This window comes from Anabrus simplex, chromosome 1 (assembly GCF_040414725.1).
Source record: "Anabrus simplex isolate iqAnaSimp1 chromosome 1, ASM4041472v1, whole genome shotgun sequence".
Taxonomy (NCBI): Eukaryota; Metazoa; Arthropoda; class Insecta; order Orthoptera; family Tettigoniidae; genus Anabrus; species Anabrus simplex.
In genome coordinates, this window is record NC_090265.1 from 128359044 (window position 1) to 128378150 (window position 19107).

The following is a 19107-nucleotide window of genomic DNA, read 5'->3' on the forward strand; positions in this document are numbered from 1 at the left end:
AATGAATGGCTTGCTTGGCTGTCGAGTAAGGCTGTAAAATTATCGTTGCCTATCCTCAAGATGATAGCTGGGTGGGGTTGGCCTGTTCTGCTCACAATCTGACCAATCCCTCTTCTACTTGACAAGGGTAGCTTGTCTGTCGTGTCTTGAGGCGCATTTCTGTTCCCGGTCCTATCCCCCCTCAATCCAGAATGGGCCGGACCTAGTTTTCCGACGTCAAGTTTGGGCATTTGTTCTTCAGGTGTCCCATTCTTCCATACTGGTAGCACTTCCTAACCAAGCTGGTCTCTTCCGTAGCTGTGCTCTTGTGTTCCTCCTCCAACTGGGTGATGATTCTACGTAGATTCACAACTATTTATTTATTTTCCACCTAGTCGATGCAATGATTGCCTAAGGCAATTTAATGGTTAAAAGTGGTACATGTTTTTAACCATTAAATTGCCTTAGGCAATCATTGTATCGACTAGGTGGAAAATAAATAAATACTTAGTTGTGAATCTATTGAAGTGTGATACGGACCATGAAGCTAATTTTATGTGATTCTACGCAGATCGTCAGAGGATCTCGGTTGTGATACTTTCACTAGGGGTCGAATCTTATCATGGAGTAGCTCTATGATGTCTGTTATGATCTCGTTCTTGCTGCCTTCCGGGTGCAGCCGCTTGAAGAGTTGGTACTTTTGGAGGATAATCGTGCTAGCTCTCATGGCAGTGGGTTGTGCCTCAGTCAGTAGCTTCCTTTTCACTGAGCTTTTCACCCCTTCAGAATTTAACCTAGCAAGGAATTCCCTCTTGAAGTCTGTCCAGTTTAAATTTAAGCCCTTCAAGTTATTCCACCAAATAGCGGCTTGCCCTTTTAACCACAGTGTGATGAGTTGAGCGAAGATGTCCTCCAGTAGATTAGTCCTTCCTAGTAGACTGACCGATCCCTTGATGAAGCTAGTCGGGTTCTCTTCCAGTCACCCGTGGAATTCCGGAAGGCTCTTTATAATCACCTTTGGGTCTAGGTGTCCTGTATTGCCGGTTAGGTTTGAGGGGTTTAGAGGCAAGCAATAGGTTCTGTTTGAGTCAATCTGTCTTCTACTGCATGAAGGATGCTTTCTCTTATATTCTGCACATCTCCCTTGATGGTCGAAAACCGGTTTTCTAACCTTCCTTCATCAGCAGAAATATGGCTCCCGAAATTTCCCTCAATGGTAGAGATATGGCTTTCAAAATTTCCCTCAATGGTAGAAATTCTCCTCTCAACCTGTTGTTTTATGCCGGAAACTTGGATTTCCACCTCCTTCTTGAGGTTTGAGATGTCCCCTTCCACCTGGCTTACCCTACGATCAATCTGTTCAACCTGTCCCAGTTTTAACCTGAAGTACAATATCTGCTGTGTTAATTGATTGGTTATGTCACTGATTTGGGATGAAATTTTATCGTCTACGGTTGAAATTTTCGATTCTAGGCCCTGTTCTACTTTGTAAACCTGCGTGTTCACTTGTGATATATGTCGGATTAAAACTGACTTAGCTTGAGAAATTTCATCTGAAATTTTGGCATTGACTTCCGTTAAGGTGGAATTTACTCGTGAATTAATGTCTGAAATTTTCTCATTTACTTTCGAAATTTGGTCTCAAAATTTGTCATTTATTTTCGAAATTTGATCCGTTAAGTTGGAATTAACTCGTGAATCAACATCTGAGATTTTATCATTGAGTGGCTACATTGTGGCCTTTAAGTTAGAACACATTTTGGTAATATTTACCTCCTCTTCCATGGCAGAGTCTGATGTTTTGTCGACCTCAATAAAGAACTTTCCAGGATCTTCTCCTTTTTCGATGAGATCTTCTTGTAACCGCGTCTTCAGTGATTGCTTCTCGCCATTCGTCGGAAGATTTCTCTTTGTGAGTTCGTCTTTGAGTTGTTGCATGGACATATTTTCCAATACCACTTGCATTTGGTTCTATTTCACACTTACACTCGTATTCACTCGAAAATTATTCTTACGTCCTTGTCACGGTACCCAGTTAATGTATCCACAAAGATGCACGCAAAATGCTGTCAGTTGCATACACTATTTCTTTATGACTTATTTGCACATTATACGCACATAACCTAATAGGCTGCCATCATAACAAAAGAAAGAATAAGAAGAATAAGACTTCCATCTTGAAACATTTGACTGCTACAGTAACATGTCGGTAGAATCACAACGCAAGCTTACAAATACAACTCCACTGACCAACTCCAACAACCATCAAGATTGCCTCTCATATATGTTGCCTAGCCAGGCTTCTACAAGGATATGACACAACCTATCTTCTCGTAAATTCTAGAGTGTCCAATAGCCTAGTTATAATGTAAAGAATTTTCTATAACTATCTAGTACCAAAGATACATTATTGTAGATATTACAGTGTGTTGCACAATATTGTAGTGAATTATACATCATATATATAGGTAATAATAAATTATATAATATTAAATACATGTTCTTACATTAACTAAACTCATATTAATATATATACAGCACATGTTTCATGACATAACCTCAGAAATAATACGATCGTCTGTACATACTGTGCCTTTCCTGCGTCCAGGGTGGGTCGCAAATAAATCCAGGCTAGCATACTCAGGGTAAGTTGACTGTCAAAGATTTTTCTTAAACGTGGATTCTGGGAGAGATGCAAAAGACTTCTTAACAGACAATTCATCTGCCGATGTTAGTGATGGACGTCTCCATCCTACGAATCATTATTTTTATCAAGAGATAATTCCTATTTTACCTTAAGTCTTAAAATAATATGAAATGCTTGAACTAGATTATGAATATTAATACTAATATACCTTAATCATAATTATTTATTCAAATTCTAAGAAAATATAAGAAAGGAAAATGTAAATTGAAAGAAAATTATCATGTTGTTTTTAAATTCATCACTTCAGGTTCGTTGTAGTAACAAGGATCCTTGATTGAAACTTATGATTGATAATTATGTACAATAAAAAAATTATTGGAATTTGAAATTCTTGAAATGAACTCACATGTCACCTTCACTCATCATTCACAAATAAAAATGTTTGTAAATTATAATTAAAATTATTTACAAATCATCTTGGAAAGCATCATGTCTCTGTATCATATCTTACTCTTCTTCTCGTAATTACTTAGGATGAGCATTAGGTTTTCTTTGTAGTTAGATTATTATTTAAATAGAAAGCACCAGGGAAAAGATAAGTATGAAGTTAGCCATAATATGTGCTAATATTTACATTAATACCTAATATCACTCGTCAACACAAATGTATCATTCATCTCATTAATCTTCAATTCAGTTTAATCATAAAAATGTGTCTGATTAGAAATATCCTCACATAAATACCTGAATTCCAACACATTACCAAGTGTCATTTACTAAAATAGGTAAAGGATATAATTTATGAAGAGTCTATTAATTATCGAACCTCCTGGAATTATTTATAAATGAATACTAATGCCTATGCATATGATTTGTTATGTGCTATGTTCTTCCATTAATATTCAACATTACGGTAGAGATCTAGGTTAAGGTTAATCAACATACTACTCAACATTCCCTAAAATGATTCATTTCAATGAACTACTTATGCCATAACTTATTATAAACACCACAATATGTTTTCACCAACTTAGGATATGGATTACTTGTCAACGATTGATCATCACAGTATCATGAATAATAATGATCCTTTATTGCGTCAATACTCTACTCTTTTTCTTCATAATAAATCCTTTTCTTCTTTACCGACTGAGCAACACATATTCCAGTTATATACATCCTTTCTTATATTCATTTAATACTTCAATATCACTTTCTTCTCATATATCATATCATTCTTCTTCTTCTTCTTCTTCCAGATAATACTCAACTGTACCTCAACTTGATGCTTGGAATCATTTAACTCTCAACTATTCACTTAATTAATCCAATCTCTTCTCAATTAATCTCATTACCACATCAAATTATTCTCATATCTATATATTATCCTACTCTGACTTCATATAGCACTGTTCAACCTTCATACTCTAAGATATTAACATTAACCATCACTCACATATAGCCTTAAATATTCTACCGATACATATCACAGTTCATATAGGATAACCTTTCAACATGCTTAAATATCATAGCAATGGCACTAACGTATAATTCACTTCACATTCCCTAACCAAGGATTGGTTATGTCTTTCAGATGACTACCTATATCCATGTATTTTGACACAAATGTAATGTTAATCCACGAGAATCTACCATATTTGATATATATTGAAGACTACAACGATTAACCATCTATTCACCAACAGATATGAATGATTGTATTAGAATTTGCAACATTTATTTATCTTACTTTACTAAGAAAAACTTATCTTTTTCCTTCTGCTGCTCGGGGACCAAATTAGTTTCTCCTCGACACCTGCGGCTCGGGCTTGGCAATCACATCATGCCGTTGGTCATCAGGATGCTCTAAGGAATGTAAGCCTCCTCTGCCGTCGTCTCAGCTCAGCCTCCTCCGGACATCTCACCATCGACTTCTTAGAAATGCTTGGCAGCCAGATCTTGCACAAATAAAATACAGATATACATATATAAAGTTGTTGCATCATAATGTTGAATCCATAGCCTTCTAACATTCTAATTTCAATGACAATTCTTTCGTCTTGACTTTAATCTTAATAGCGTTTGCAGATTACCAATATGTCTACCCTTGTCTCAGATATATATTGTAGTTGTTATCTTATGATTTGATTTAGTTATTTCTGCGTAATCTCGAAATTTCATCCTTGTAATTGTGTCAAGGCCTATTCTCCGCTGTGACGATAATTCAGTGTAGGAAGTTCTTTATAATTCTCTTCTTATTGTGCAGTTTCTGTTACGGCTTTAATAATTATGCATTCTTTAATAGATGTAGACCTCGTAAATCTTCTTCTTATAATGATTCTCTTGCAGCTCTTGAGAATATATGTGCGTGTTTTTGGCCTGTTCAGATTGATACGTCTGTTTCTTAAGCTTGCTCATTCAGTTATCATTTTTCAATAGTACAGTGTCATAACAATTCTGTATTTTTTTTGTCTCAGCCACTGCCATATTGATCTTTTCTATACCGATCTTGTTGTATACCATATCTCTTTGATATGAATGACTGAGTTCATGCATCATGTTTAATTTTGATATTGGCAATTGCCTCCATTTTAGCTCCATTAAATTGTCATTTTAGGACAGTGAAATGGCACAATACCTACGTAAATAATAATAATACTAAATGGATGTAAACACTTCATAGCCATACCACACAAGGCATAATAATAATCATAATAACAATTTGGGCTCGATATTGGTATTATTTACCCATGGGTTAAAGAAATTTTATTTTCAAGTTATATCGGTCTCTTACACTTGCGTCATGACTAGTGTAAATCTTCCGTACCATTAGTTCAGTATCTCATGCCTGCAAAATTTTAACACGTATTATTTACAGAGGAATTGAAAGACAAGTTGAAGCTGAGTTGGGAGAAGATCAGTTTGGCTTCAGAAAAATGTAGGAACACGTGAACCAATTCTGACTTTACGTCTGATCTTAGAGCATCGAATTAAGAAGGACAAGCCCACGTATATGGCATTCATAGATCTAGAAAGGCATTCAATATTGTTGATTGGACCAAACTATTCGAGATTCTGAAGGTGATTGGGGCCAAATACCGAGAACGAAGAATTATCTACAATCTGTATAAAAATCAGTCTGCAGTTATAAGAATCAAGGGCTCCAGAAAGGAGTGAGGCAAGGCTGCCGTTTGTCCCCATTCCTTTTCAGTATTTACATAGAACAGGCAGTAAAGGAAATCAAAGAGTAATTTGGGAAGGGAATCGCATTCCAGGGTGAGGAAATCAAAACCCTCAGATTTGCAAATGATATTGTTATTTTATCTGAGATTGCAGAGGATGTGGAGAAATTGCTGAATGGTATGGATGGAGTCTTGGATAAGGAATACAAGATGAAAATAAATAAGTCCAAAACAAAAGTAATGGAGTGCAGACAAACGAAGTCAGGTGAAGCAGGTAATATTAGATAGGAAATGAAGTCTTAAAGGAAGTAGATGAATATTGTTACGTGGGTAGTAAAATAACTAACAATGGCAGAAGTACGGAGGACATAAAATGCAGACTAGCACAAGCAAGGAAGAGCTTTTTTATGAAAAGAAATTTGCTCACTTTGAACATTGATATAGAAATTAGAGAGATGTTTCTGAAAACTTTCACCTGGAATGTGGCATTTTATGGAAGTGAGAAATGGACGACAACTAGCTCAGAAAGAAAGAGAATAGAAGCTTTTAAAATGTGGTGTTAAAGAAGAATGCTGAAGTCTCAAATGAAGAGATACTGAATCAAATTCATGAGAGGAGATCGATTTGGCTGAATTTGATGGGAAGAAGATAGAGAATGACAGGACAAGATACCCACGACTTATTCGATTAGTTATTGAGGTAGTGTGAGCACTAAGAACAGTGAGAGTCCAGTAAATGTCCAGTAACGGACCATTTATATTGGTACAGTAAGGGTAGACCAAGGTATGAATATGACAAGCAGATTAGTGCAGATTTATGCTGTAGTAGTTATGAAGAAATGAAAAGATTAGCACAGGATAGGGTGGCATGGAAAACTGCACCAAACCATTCTATGGACTGATGACTCAAACAACACAAATGGCAAAAGTGAGCAATCGACTGCATGGTTTGGATCATGTAGCTATCAATTTACATTTGGGAGATAGTGGGTCTGAACCCCACTGTCGGTAACTCCGAAGATAGTTTTCTGTTTTTTTCATTTTCACACTAGGCAAATACTGAGGCTGTACCTGAATTAAGGTCACAATTGCTCCCTCCACACTCCTAGCTCTTTTCTATTGCATCTTCGCCATAAGATCTGCCTGTGTTGGTGCGATGTAAAGCAAATTGTAAATAAATTAATTAATTAATCAATTAATTACTTAATTTTTAAGAAACAGTACAGCAAATTGTTTCTTTGAATATACCGGTTGGTCCACCAGTCCCTTATAATTCTTCAGTGCAGGTAACCCATGTGGCACAGCTGTTTGTTATGGTCGATATTGCATTGTTTCCTACCTACAGTACGTAGTAGAAACTTCCAGGGAAAACAGGCTATATGTAATATTTACAGTGAGAGAGGCTTTGGCAAGTATTATATTGTAGCATGCCATTATAATCCTTCTGTTTGTAATATGATGGAGTTGATAGGTTGTGCCAAGTGATCCATATGGAAGAATGTTAAATGAACACCTGAAACCATGAATCAGAGATATGAAAAGGATATTACATTATGTGCTGTATGGCCTTACATTCCATGTACGTCTTCTAAAAGCCGAGGATTGTATGGCAAGCATTGCTGAAGGGACAAAGTGTCGGTCACCTGTCGGAACTGATAGCGGATGGACGGTTCGAACCCAAGAGTATGTAAATATTTTTGTAAGTATTCACAGCTTCCTAGTACAAAGGTAGGGCTGAGCACGCCCCATTGCTCTCTTTTGCAGGAATCATTAGTGCCAATGTTTGTTCAATATTTAAGACATGAATTAATTCTTAAAATGACCACAGATGTGAATAATACTTACATTATAAAATGAAGTGTATATGAAGACTATGAACAGATGCCAAATATGCTGTGTACTTCCATTCATTTACCTAGCCTTGCAATAGCTCAGGTGGAAAGCATAATCTCCATTGTGACTGAGAACCAAGGATAGGATGGATTGATGGCCTGTCATTATGAAACACGGTACCCAAATTCCAGTTAGCTACTACGTTTAATGACGCAACTGTTCAAAATGATGACCTCATTGTTAGATGCAGATATCTGCGGTGAAATGTATCTGCAGCCCTCAGATATGAGCTGTCGAAGGTGACTTGGATTTTCCGGTTCCTTGTGCATACACTATTTGTTTTAAATGGGCCCATAGGAAAACGCCAAGTGGCCTAAGGTCAGGCAATCTGACAAACCAGGAGATAGGTCCTTCTCTTCCTATCCATTTTCCAGGATACGTATCATGGAAATGGTTCCAGATGACTTCCACTGAGTGAGGTGGAACCCAGTCATGTTGAAACCACATCCTTAATTGGTCAAGCAGTGGCATAATGAGGATAGCGTGCTCCCATCAAATGGCTATTATATAAATGTGGTCCACAGAGGTGCTCACTGAAGATTCTACACGATATGTTTACTCCCCATTGAACTTGAAAATCTTCCTGTCATACCCAAAGAAGACTTTCCACATTCCAGTAGTTCATGTTGTGAGGATTAACAGTTTGATTGTTGTGGAATTGTGATTAATCCTAATACTATTATAATTTTCAAAATGGCGCCCGGTAATGACGACGTAGTGTTTTATTCTCCGAGTAAATTAACCGTAAAATGTGACGAAAAGTGCGGAAAATGTCGAAAATTAGTGAAAAATGGAATGTTGTGTGATTCATGTGATCGATGGTGGCATTATAAGTGCGGAAATTGCCCTAGAGACGTAAAAACTAATGAAAATGTTGACTGGATTTGTGAGCAATGTGTTCGGAATGTTGTTGTTGGGGACGGCGTTGATGAAGCACCGAAAACAGTCGATGAGGAATATAAAAGTGCATTAGAAATTATAAACATTCTAAAAAAGGACAATGAGACTCTTAAAGTTGAAAATCAAGAATTAAAAGAAAGACTGCGATCGCTAGAATTTGGGACTGACCATTCTTCGAGTGATATACCGGTACAAGTAACAAACTCGAGCACGTGGTGTCAAGTAGTTCGTGGATGGCCGGCTAAGAAGAAATCTACAACTGAATTTCCGGAAATAAACATTAGAAATAGGTTTTCTGCCCTAAATAATTTAATCCTGGAAGAAAGTGATCGCGCGCGTGAAACCAAATCATCGCGATCCGTTGCCGTGCCGAGTTTAAAATTTAGCCCTAGAATTCAGATTCAAGACCCAGTTAGGCCTAAATCACCGAAGGTAGCTGTGTTTGGTGATAGCCAAGGAAGGGGAATTGCGGGAGTGATTAACGACGAGAATATAGCAGCAACCGGAGAAATATATCCAGGAGCTTCTATCAGCAGTGTTGTGGAAAACGTAGAAGCAGCAACTAGGAACTTCGGGAGCGGCGATGCAGTGCTTATCATCGGTGGGACGAACGACGTAGCTCGCGACGACGCCAAGAATGTAAGATCACAACTTAACATCCACTAGGGAAGCTGACCCACACTAACGTTTTTGTAGTGAATGTGCCCCACAGGCATGATTTGAGTAGAGACTCGTGTGTGAACATTGAAGTGGACAAGGTCAATACAGATATTGTTAAAATTTGTGAACATTTTCGGAATACTCAGGTTATTGAATGCAGCAGTTTTGAGAGATACTGTTATACAAAACATGGCCTCCATCTAAACAATTCAGGTAAACGAAAGATAGCAAATATTATTCTAGATTTTATTAATCTTAAGATATGTACTGTAAAACAGGCAACTCCCTTGAGTTATAATACTGACCAGGAAAACTAGTAGAAAGAGCCAGCTGTACTTCAAGCTGGCTCAGTCAACTAGAAAAAGAAACTCAGGATAGTAAGGAATTTCAAGTTACCCAATTGCAACAGTCAAGTTTTAGGGAGGAAGGGGGTCTGAGATTGCTCTTGGTAAACTGTCAAAGTGTAGTAAATAAACAATTAAAATTCGGTACATTGATGGAATCTTATGAGACTGATGTGGTGATAGGAGTGGAATCGTGGTTGAAAGAAGGGGTGGGTAATAGAGAAGTATTTCCAGAAGGGTACACAGTCTATCGTAGAGACCAAGGAGATAAAAAGGGAGGAGGGGTGTTTATTCTGGTGAAGGAAACTTACTGTTCACATGAATGGTTTACCGATGAAAGGGATGAAATATTAGGGATAAAATTAGCTTGTGATAATATGAAGGAGGTGGGAATTATAGGAACATACAGGCCTGGAAGAGAGGAAAGAGACATGGAAATCTTTGAAAAAATAATAGATTATACTCCTAAAAAACAATAATAATGATATGGTAATAATTGGGGGAGATCTAAATTTGCCTGAAGTTGAATGGAAAGGAGCTGCAAGTGAAGCCCATGAACAGAAACTGGCAAATAAGTTAATTTGGGAGGGAGGATTTACACAAGTAGTACAAGAACCGACTCGTCTCAATAACTTACTAGATGTATTCTTGGTTAAACCATGGGAAATTGTTGATAAAACTGAGGTAATTGAAGTAATAGGAGACCATAAGGCTGTAATAATGGATGTAGGACTCGTACCAAAAAGGCTTAATAAGAGGGTTACACAAGACAAGAAATTGTACAGAAAAACTAAAGTTGATGAATTTGGGACTTACCTTAAATCACAATTCAGTTGTTGGATAAGTGAAGGGAGTAACGTGGATACACTTTGGGCTAAATTTAAAGGAATTATTTGGGAAGGAGAGAAGAGATTTGTACCTGTTAAGAAGGGTAAAATGACCTCAGACCCTGTTTATTATACAAGGGAAATAAGAAAATTAAAAAGAAAATGTAGAATAGTAAACAGGAAAATCAAAGAGGGTAGGGAGAGTAGAGAAACTAGAAAACAGCTAATGAGGGAACTTAATAGAGTGAAAAAGGAAGCAAAAGAGAATTATATGAATGGCATACTTCAAGAGGGTAATGACCACAAAGGGAAATGGAAAAAGCTGTATTCATATATCAGGAATCAAAACGGAAAAGGAGTCCAAATTCCTACAATGGTGGGAGAAGGGGGTGAACACTATTTAACAGATACTGAGAAAGCAAGCCTATTTAGTAGGGAATTTAGAGATTCAGTAGATGATTGTCAAGAGTTGGAAACCGAAACAGAAGATAGAGAGGGAGAGAGACAGAGGGAAACAAGAAGCTTCTCATTCACAAACAAAGATATTTTCAGAGAAATCCAACTGCTTCAGCAAGGAAAAGCTGCAGGAAGTGATCAAATTACTGGGGAGGTATTAAAGACAATGGGGTGGTACATAGTGCCTTATTTAAAATTTCTCTTTGACTATGTCATAAATAATAGTGTAATACCAAAGGAATGGAAGGAATCTATAATAATACCAATTTATAAAGGAAAGGGTGATAAAAGGAAACCAGAGAACTACAGACCAATCAGCCTGACCAGTATAGTTTGTAAAATTCTGGAGAGTTTAATATTGAAGTACATCAGAGGGATATGTGATGATAAAAATTGGTTCATGAGGAGCCAGTATGGATTTAGAAAGAAATTTTCTTGTGAGGCACAACTGGTGGGATTTCAGCAGGACATATCAGATCAGTTGGATTCAGGAGGTCAGTTAGATTGCATAGCCATAGATCTTTCCAAAGCCTTTGATAGAGTGGAACATGGAATATTATTAAAGAAATTGGAGGGAATAGGATTGGACGTAAGGGTTACACGTTGGATAAAAGCATTTCTAAATTCAAGGGTTCAGAAAGTCAAAGTAGGAAATAATGTATCGCAGGAAGAGAAAGTTTGGAAGGGAATTGCACAGGGTAGTATAATCGGTCCGTTACTTTTCTTAATATACGCAAATGATTTAGGGAACAATATAACATCAAAAATAAGATTGTATGCAGATGACATAATTGTTTATAGAGAAATAAACAACATTGAGGATTGTTCAGAATTACAAAGGGACCTTGAAAGTATCCAACAATGGGTTGAAGAAAATAATATGAAGGTTAATGGAGGCAAATCAACTGTTACAACTTTTACAAACAGGAGCTTTAAAACGGAATTTGAATATACTTTGGATGAGGTAGTTATCCCAAAAGATGGCAAGTGCAAATACTTAGGTGTGAGATTTGAAAGTAATTTGCACTGGAAGGGTCATATTGATGACATTGTTGGGAAAGCATACAGATCATTACATGTCATAATGAGGCTACTTAAAGGATGCAACAAAGAATTAAAAGAAAAAAGTTACTTGAGTATGGTTCGTCCATTATTGGAATATGCAAACAGTGTTTGGGATCCTCACCAAGAATACCTAATAAAAGAAATAGATAGTGTGCAGAGGAAAGCAGCAAGATTTGTAACAGGGGATTTCAGGAGAAAGAGTAGTGTATCAGAAATGTTAAAGGAACTTGGGTGGGAAACTTTAAGTAAGAGAAGGGAGAAAACTAGACTTACAGGATTATATAGAGCCTATACAGGAGAAGAAGCATGGGGAGATATCCGTGAGAGGCTTCAGTTGGAAAATAATTATATCGGCAGGACTGACCACAAATATAAAATTAGAAGGAATTTTAGCAGAAGCGATTGGGGTAAATTTTCATTCATTGGGAAGGGTGTGAAGGAGTGGAACAGTTTACCAGGGGTAGTGTTTGATCCTTTTCCAAAATCTGTACAGATATTCAAGAAGAGAATAAACAGCAACAGAGAAAATAAATGAAGTGTTAGAGGGCATTCGACCGGTGCAGGTTATTGTAAATAAAAAAATGTGTGTGAATAAATTAATTCCATCCCCTGGTCTAAGGAGTTTGGACAGCCAAAGTAGGGGACTGCCTGTAGGGGTGAAGTACAGTGGGGACTTCGAGGGCCCTGGGACCGCTACGGTAGCTGTGAAGGCCCTTCAGGAACTCTGAAAAGTGGTGGCAAAAGGGGCTCTGGTTAAGACGCAGCAGGTCGTTATGCTACTTAGGATCCAGAACGGGTAAAAAAAAAAAGTAAATAAATAAATGCAATGTAAATATTAATGTTATACCAGTTTTATAGCATCATTTGAAGCAATTCCACATACTGTATATCAGTTGACTATATTTGTAAGTAGTACAGGAGATATTATAATTAGAATTTTGTAAACAATATAAATTTATTAAGGATGAGCTGTGTGTTTAATAGAAAACATTGTAAGCGTAAATTGTATAATATTGTATTATAGGAAAAATTTTCTTCTCTTGTTAATTTAATATTTAGTGCTTGACAATAATGTATTTTAGTGTACCATTTGCCACCGAGGTAGACACCTCATTTGCAAATAAAGAGATTTTGATTTGATACGAATGTAGTTGATCCGTTATATACTCATTCGAGACAAATATGTCAGGTTCCATATGGGAATCAACATCTAATCATCTAAAATACTATTGTTGATAAAAAGGCAGCATCACCGGGCGAGTTGGCCGTGCGCGTAGAGGCGCGCGGCTGTGAGCTTGCATCCGGGAGATAGTAGGTTCGAATCCCACTATGGGCAGCCCTGAAAATGGTTTTCCGTGGTTTCCCATTTTCACACCAGGCAAATGCTGGGGCTGTACCTTAATTAAGGCCACGGCCGCTTCCTTCCAACTCCTAGGCCTTTCCTATCCCATCGTCGCCATAAGACCTATCTGTGTCGGCGCGACGTAAAGCCCCTAGCAAAAAAAAAAAAAAAAAAAAAGGCAGCATCATTGTCCATATTGTGCAATGTCCATTGACAGAATGCTACTTGAGTTTCGAAGTCATGACCGTTGAGCTCCTGCTGTAATTGAAGATGGTATGGGTGAAATTTATTGACATGCAGCGGCTCCATGGCTAAATGGATAGCGTGCTGGCCTTTGGTCACAGGGGTCCCAGGTTCGATTCCCAGCAGGCTCGGGAATTTTAACCTTAATTGGTTAATTTTGCTGGCATGGGGGCTGGGTGTCTGTGTCATTATCATTTCATCGCCTACAGGCGTCAAATCGAAAGATCTGCATCTGATTGTGTAGATGTTGATTCCCATCTGGCGAGCCGAACTTGTCCTCGGACACTCCCCGCACTAAAAGCCATACGCCATTTCATTTCATTGACATGCAGTATTAATATAACAGATGTCTGGCTGATGTTGGTGTCTTGTGCAAGTGCCCATGTACTAGCCTGAAGGTTATTCAGGACAGCATCCATTACAACCTCTCCGTTACGATCAGAATTCATTGGATTATTTATAACAGAATGTGTCCTTCCAGACCTCATTCCACACTCTGAAACTTATTGTGTGTTGGTTGTCTTCCATCAGGAAATCTCTCCTGATACAGCTCTTTGTGACTGTAATGAGCTCTGTCTTGTTTCTCCATCAGCATTCTCGTCACTCGCAATGGATTGAATAAGCTTTGTGGTGTGACCTGAGTCGAAGGAGTGGTGTTAACACAGCATACATACCCACTGCCATTATGTTGTTCTCACTCCAGTGGGGCACGCTCTGCCTACCTTTGTACTAGGAAACTGAACCATTACAAAAATACTTGCATGCACCTGGATTCAAACCATGTATCCACTGTCAGTTCTGATAAGTGACCAAAAACTTGCCACTTCAGCCACATTTCCCATTCAGATGTCACCTAATTACAGGTTACATTAAATAAAAATAAAAACATAATAATAAATCTTATGAATTTTTTTAAATTTATGAAAACGGTTACACTCACAAGGCTCGCAGACTCAAAGCTGCGTGAAATAAAAACAAACAGGTTGACAAATTTGACAGCTAAGAAAGGACATGGTGACACAAGTGTAATAAACTGATATAACTTAAAAGCAATATTCTTTAACCCATGGGTAAATAATACAAGTACCAAGCTCAAATAATTATTACAGTACCTAACAAAAGTTTAAGACCACCCTCATGGTTGATCTACTTTTTTAAAAGCAACAAAGTAATAGGACTATTTTTTAAATAAAATCACTTTTATAGTATGTCTGGCACTATCGTCTAATGCTACTGAAAGTTTTTCTTCAGATATTTAAGGTTAGTGGCCACATTGTTTTACTTTTCCCAGAACCATGTAAATGGACTAAAAATTACGAAATCATGTTTTAAACAAAATTATTTTTTTATTCAATTACTCATTGAAAATTACTTTTATTATACATATAACACTACAGTTTAATTCTCCTTATAATTTTCACCATGTATTTGAGGTTGAAGAACACTTTTACCAAAAATTTTGAATTTTGGGTTAGAATTTTCAAGTCATCTGGTAACATAAATTTAAATTTAAAAAATCATTCTTATTATACACTAATTTTCGTCTTAATAATCAATAGGACCTCCTTTATTTTTCAAACACATTTTCACACGTTTTCGCATGCTCTGGATTAATTTTAGACATTCCTGGGGCGTAATTTCATTCCAAACTTCGGAAATCTTCTCACGAAGTTCCTGGACACTCCTTGGTTTCCTTGCAGCTACACGAAGGCCTATGATGTTCCAGAGGTTTTCAGTTGGATTTAAGTCTGGACTTCTGGCTGGCCAATCCAACAATGTGATGCCTTTTCCCTCAAACCACTCCATTGTTGTCGCTGATTTGCGGAATTATTGCCCGCCTAACAATTCTGAATGGAAAATTGTAAATTCCCATGGAGGGAATTAGATATTTTTCACCAATAGAGCATGTCAAAGACATATTAGATGTAAGGCTTTTCAGGCGTTTGCTCTATTTACCAGCATTTCATCTTAAGTCTGACACTAGACTCTTCAGAGTGGGATGTGTCAGACCCTACCCAATAATTCCATTGAGGAGATTTATCACCCGTATGCAGTTATCAGACTGTGCCTCTTATATAGGCTTCTGATAAGTTCACCTGCATACACCCAGCATCAGTGGGTAGGGTCTGACACATCCCACTCTGAAGAGTCTAGTGTCAGACCTAAGACGAAACGCTGGTAAATAGAGCAAACGCCTGAAAAGCCTTACATCTAATATGTTTTTTACATGCTCTATTGGTGAAAAATATCTAATTCCCTCCATGGGAATTTAGAATTTTCCACAAGGTATATTGTGACATATCCTTCTAGAAGCCTGGCCAGGCAACCTATATAAAGAGACAGTCTCGATGGTGGAGTGGAGTTATTGTTTAACAGGTGTTGTTTTTGTGGACTCGTGTTGTGTTTGTGCCAACATGCTGGGTGGCAGTCACCAGTCAACTGTTCAAGATAGCAGTCCTAGTCTCCTTGTGCTTCCTGATACGCAGTTATTAAAGATGGTGGTTTGTTGATGTATAACGTGTGTTTAATGTGAAGATAAGTTGGAAATAAATTTATGTACGCAATTGACAGCATACTGTGTGCGTCTTTGTTGATACATCAATGGGAAGCAGCAGGAACCCTAAGAGGTAGATGGTTACGTATGCGTTGTATGAAAAAGACGTAGATGGTAGTCACCCTTAAACTTTTAATTAGATGAACCAACAAAACTGCAATTAAAAGGGATGAACAATATCAGAGCAAAACAAGAATAACGGAAATAAACAAACTCATTTACAAACGAAGGTAAATTTGCAGATATTTGTTATAAGTGATGTCAATTTCAAATTACACATGAGAAAGGAAAAATAGACGTAACATAATGTGGTTAATATAAGGCCTAACCCCTTGTAACAAAATGAAATTACAGAAAGGAACATGTAAAAATAATTAACATAGAAAAGAAGGGGAGGGAGATTAACAAAACTTAACTCAGAGGTGCCGAAACCTAAAACACTTCCAGCAAGGAACATCAGTTTTCAGGGCATGTGTGCAAATCCGAGCAAAGGTTATGACATCTTAATTACAATTTTTCTTTCAATAAAAGGAAAAGGGAATTGCTTCCAAAATTAAAAGTGCGGAAGCTTAGCTGAAAAGCTAAGTCATTTCGATGATTAAATGTCGAATGTGAATTTTGAGGGTAAACTCCTACGCAAAAGAAAAATTTACATTTAAATGAAGTTAAGTCCAAACAACAACAAGAAATAGTGCTTACCCCGAGACAGGTATCTCATGACAGAACGGAAGCAGGGGCGTGTCCGCCCTCTAGGCTGGTCCGAAGCGAAAGATACTCAAGCAAGCTTCGCTCCCACGAAGGAGTGAGAAGCTGGAAATTGTGCATCTCCCGAGGTGACCAATCAGGCAATCTAATTTACTCGTGACTTTCACATTCACCAGTAATAAACTGTCTTATTCCAACCAATGAGACTGCTCTTTGAGATCTTTCTTTTTACGTAACAGGAAGCGACTGGAAATATACTTCTAAAAATGGCATGTGGCAGTACAGTCTGTTTCACAAGTAAAATATTAAAGCTTGCAGATACCAATTACAACAAGAATTTCACATATTAATAATAACAATTTTTACAACCTTAAAAAAATTTTAATATAGTTATTCTCCATTAAAGTTCATAATTTCTTTTCTTCATAGGTCCAAAAATAATATCTTATACATCATCATAATCAAAATTTTCCAGTCAGTAAGTCCGATGTCCATTTCCTCGAAGGAGATATTTTATTCAACATTATAAACAAAATAAATTTTGAAACAACAAATAATTTTTTCTTCTTCTTTTCCCCACAGCTGTCCCAATTCTGGCCTCACAGCGCTTGGCTATTAGAAGATGTACTTGGGGCCATCCACCTCATAACATAATATGGCATTCATTAACATTCTGCTATAACGGGTCACTTGGCACAATCTATCGACTCCATCGTATTGCAAGAAGGATTATAACAGCAAGCTATAATATACTGTTTGCCAAAAGTCTTTTTCATCACAAGTATTACATGCAGTCTTGTTTTCCTTTGAATGGTATGCTCGATTAACATTTCTACCACATAGATGGCAATGCAATATCATCCTTAAGAAATAGCTCTGCCAGATGGGTTATCTGCTTTGAAGAATTATAAGGGGATTGTGGACCACCTGGTATAGTAGCTATTGCTAATATCTACGGTATGTTGTTTGGTGGCTTCTAAGTATATTTCAGTAACATGTTTCCTTATTCATATGTTAATACAATGTTTTTGTTTGTTTTGTTTAAAAATAGTATTGGAACGCTATGATCTACCTCATAAGAAAACAGTTCTTAATACAAAAGTAGATGAAAAATATTAGATTGGATCAAAATTCTGTATACAATCTTCATGAAGAGATGAGAGAAAAATGGCTTTCCAGGTGGTTGTTCACCTGTATACAATACTGCTGGGTGAAACTCAGCCTAGCTACATTCAAGAATAACCACTTAAGATTGGGATGCCTTTTCACTTACAATCTGAAAAGATTAAAACAAAAGTCTAATTGAAAATGTTTAAATTGAATGAGAGCTCACATTCTTTCAATTGAAAGTTGAGGGAAGAAATGAGCAAGTGCATATCAAGCCATATGTAGAAAGATAGGAAATTGTCAGGGACAGAGAAAAAATAAATATAGAAGAACTGGAATTGATGAAGAGAGAGCCAATTTATATGAAGATGGTAGTGTCCTATTAAGTATTCCTTTCGATGTTCCTGTCTGACTATGTATGACTCAGTTGGAAGTCGAGTTCATTTATAAGAAGGGGTAACTTTGGACACTTTTAAGTTTTGAAGTTTTATAATACTGCTATATTAAATGCTACAACAGAACTTCCATTTTGTAACCTTTAATGAGATGTAATGAAGATGTTTTCAGCCTACTTTGACAAAAAATTAATGAAACAACTTCAAAGTTAAATAAAATGTTGCAGTGCAAAGTTAAACCTATAACGGGGCAACATTGGACACCTACAGATTTTCAGTGCAGAAAATGAGTAAGTCCAATGTTGGCCCTGGAAATGTTAATGTTGGACACAAAATGTTTATTCGTGCCCATTATATCACTCTTTCATCCTCAAATTAGGCATGTTATCATCTATCCATCCACCTGAAGAGGTGAAGGAAAACTGAATTTGCACCAGTCTTTGGTGCCGAACACTTTTGGGATGGAAGAACAGTCATTATTTCATCCATAGATATTTCAATTATATCTTCAACATTTTTGACAAACACATCTCTGTTACTTGTTACACACTTAAGCCCTACTGCTTCAAATTCATCTTTACTGAAACATGATGTAATTTGACATGGATAGTGGTACACCTTCTTACCATGGAATCTGGCAATTATAAAAGTCCCAGCAGTCACCTCTGGGGTTACGTTATCTTCAGCATTACATTCTTCTGAACTTCCTTCAGAGCTCTCAAAATCTGCTTCAGTGATGCTTCTTCCAGGGTCAGTTCTTATCCTCTTGTGCCTAGGTTTTTTAGACATTCCTTCCCCATACCTTATAC

At 37.1% G+C, this 19107-nt stretch overlaps 1 protein-coding gene across 7 annotated transcripts in view; it reads left to right on the forward strand.

The window, feature by feature from the left end:
• The window catches only part of LOC136884642 (thiamine pyrophosphokinase 1), a 204064-nt gene that overhangs the window by 156805 nt on the left and 28152 nt on the right, over positions 1-19107 (forward strand). The gene's annotated exons all lie outside the window — the stretch shown is intronic.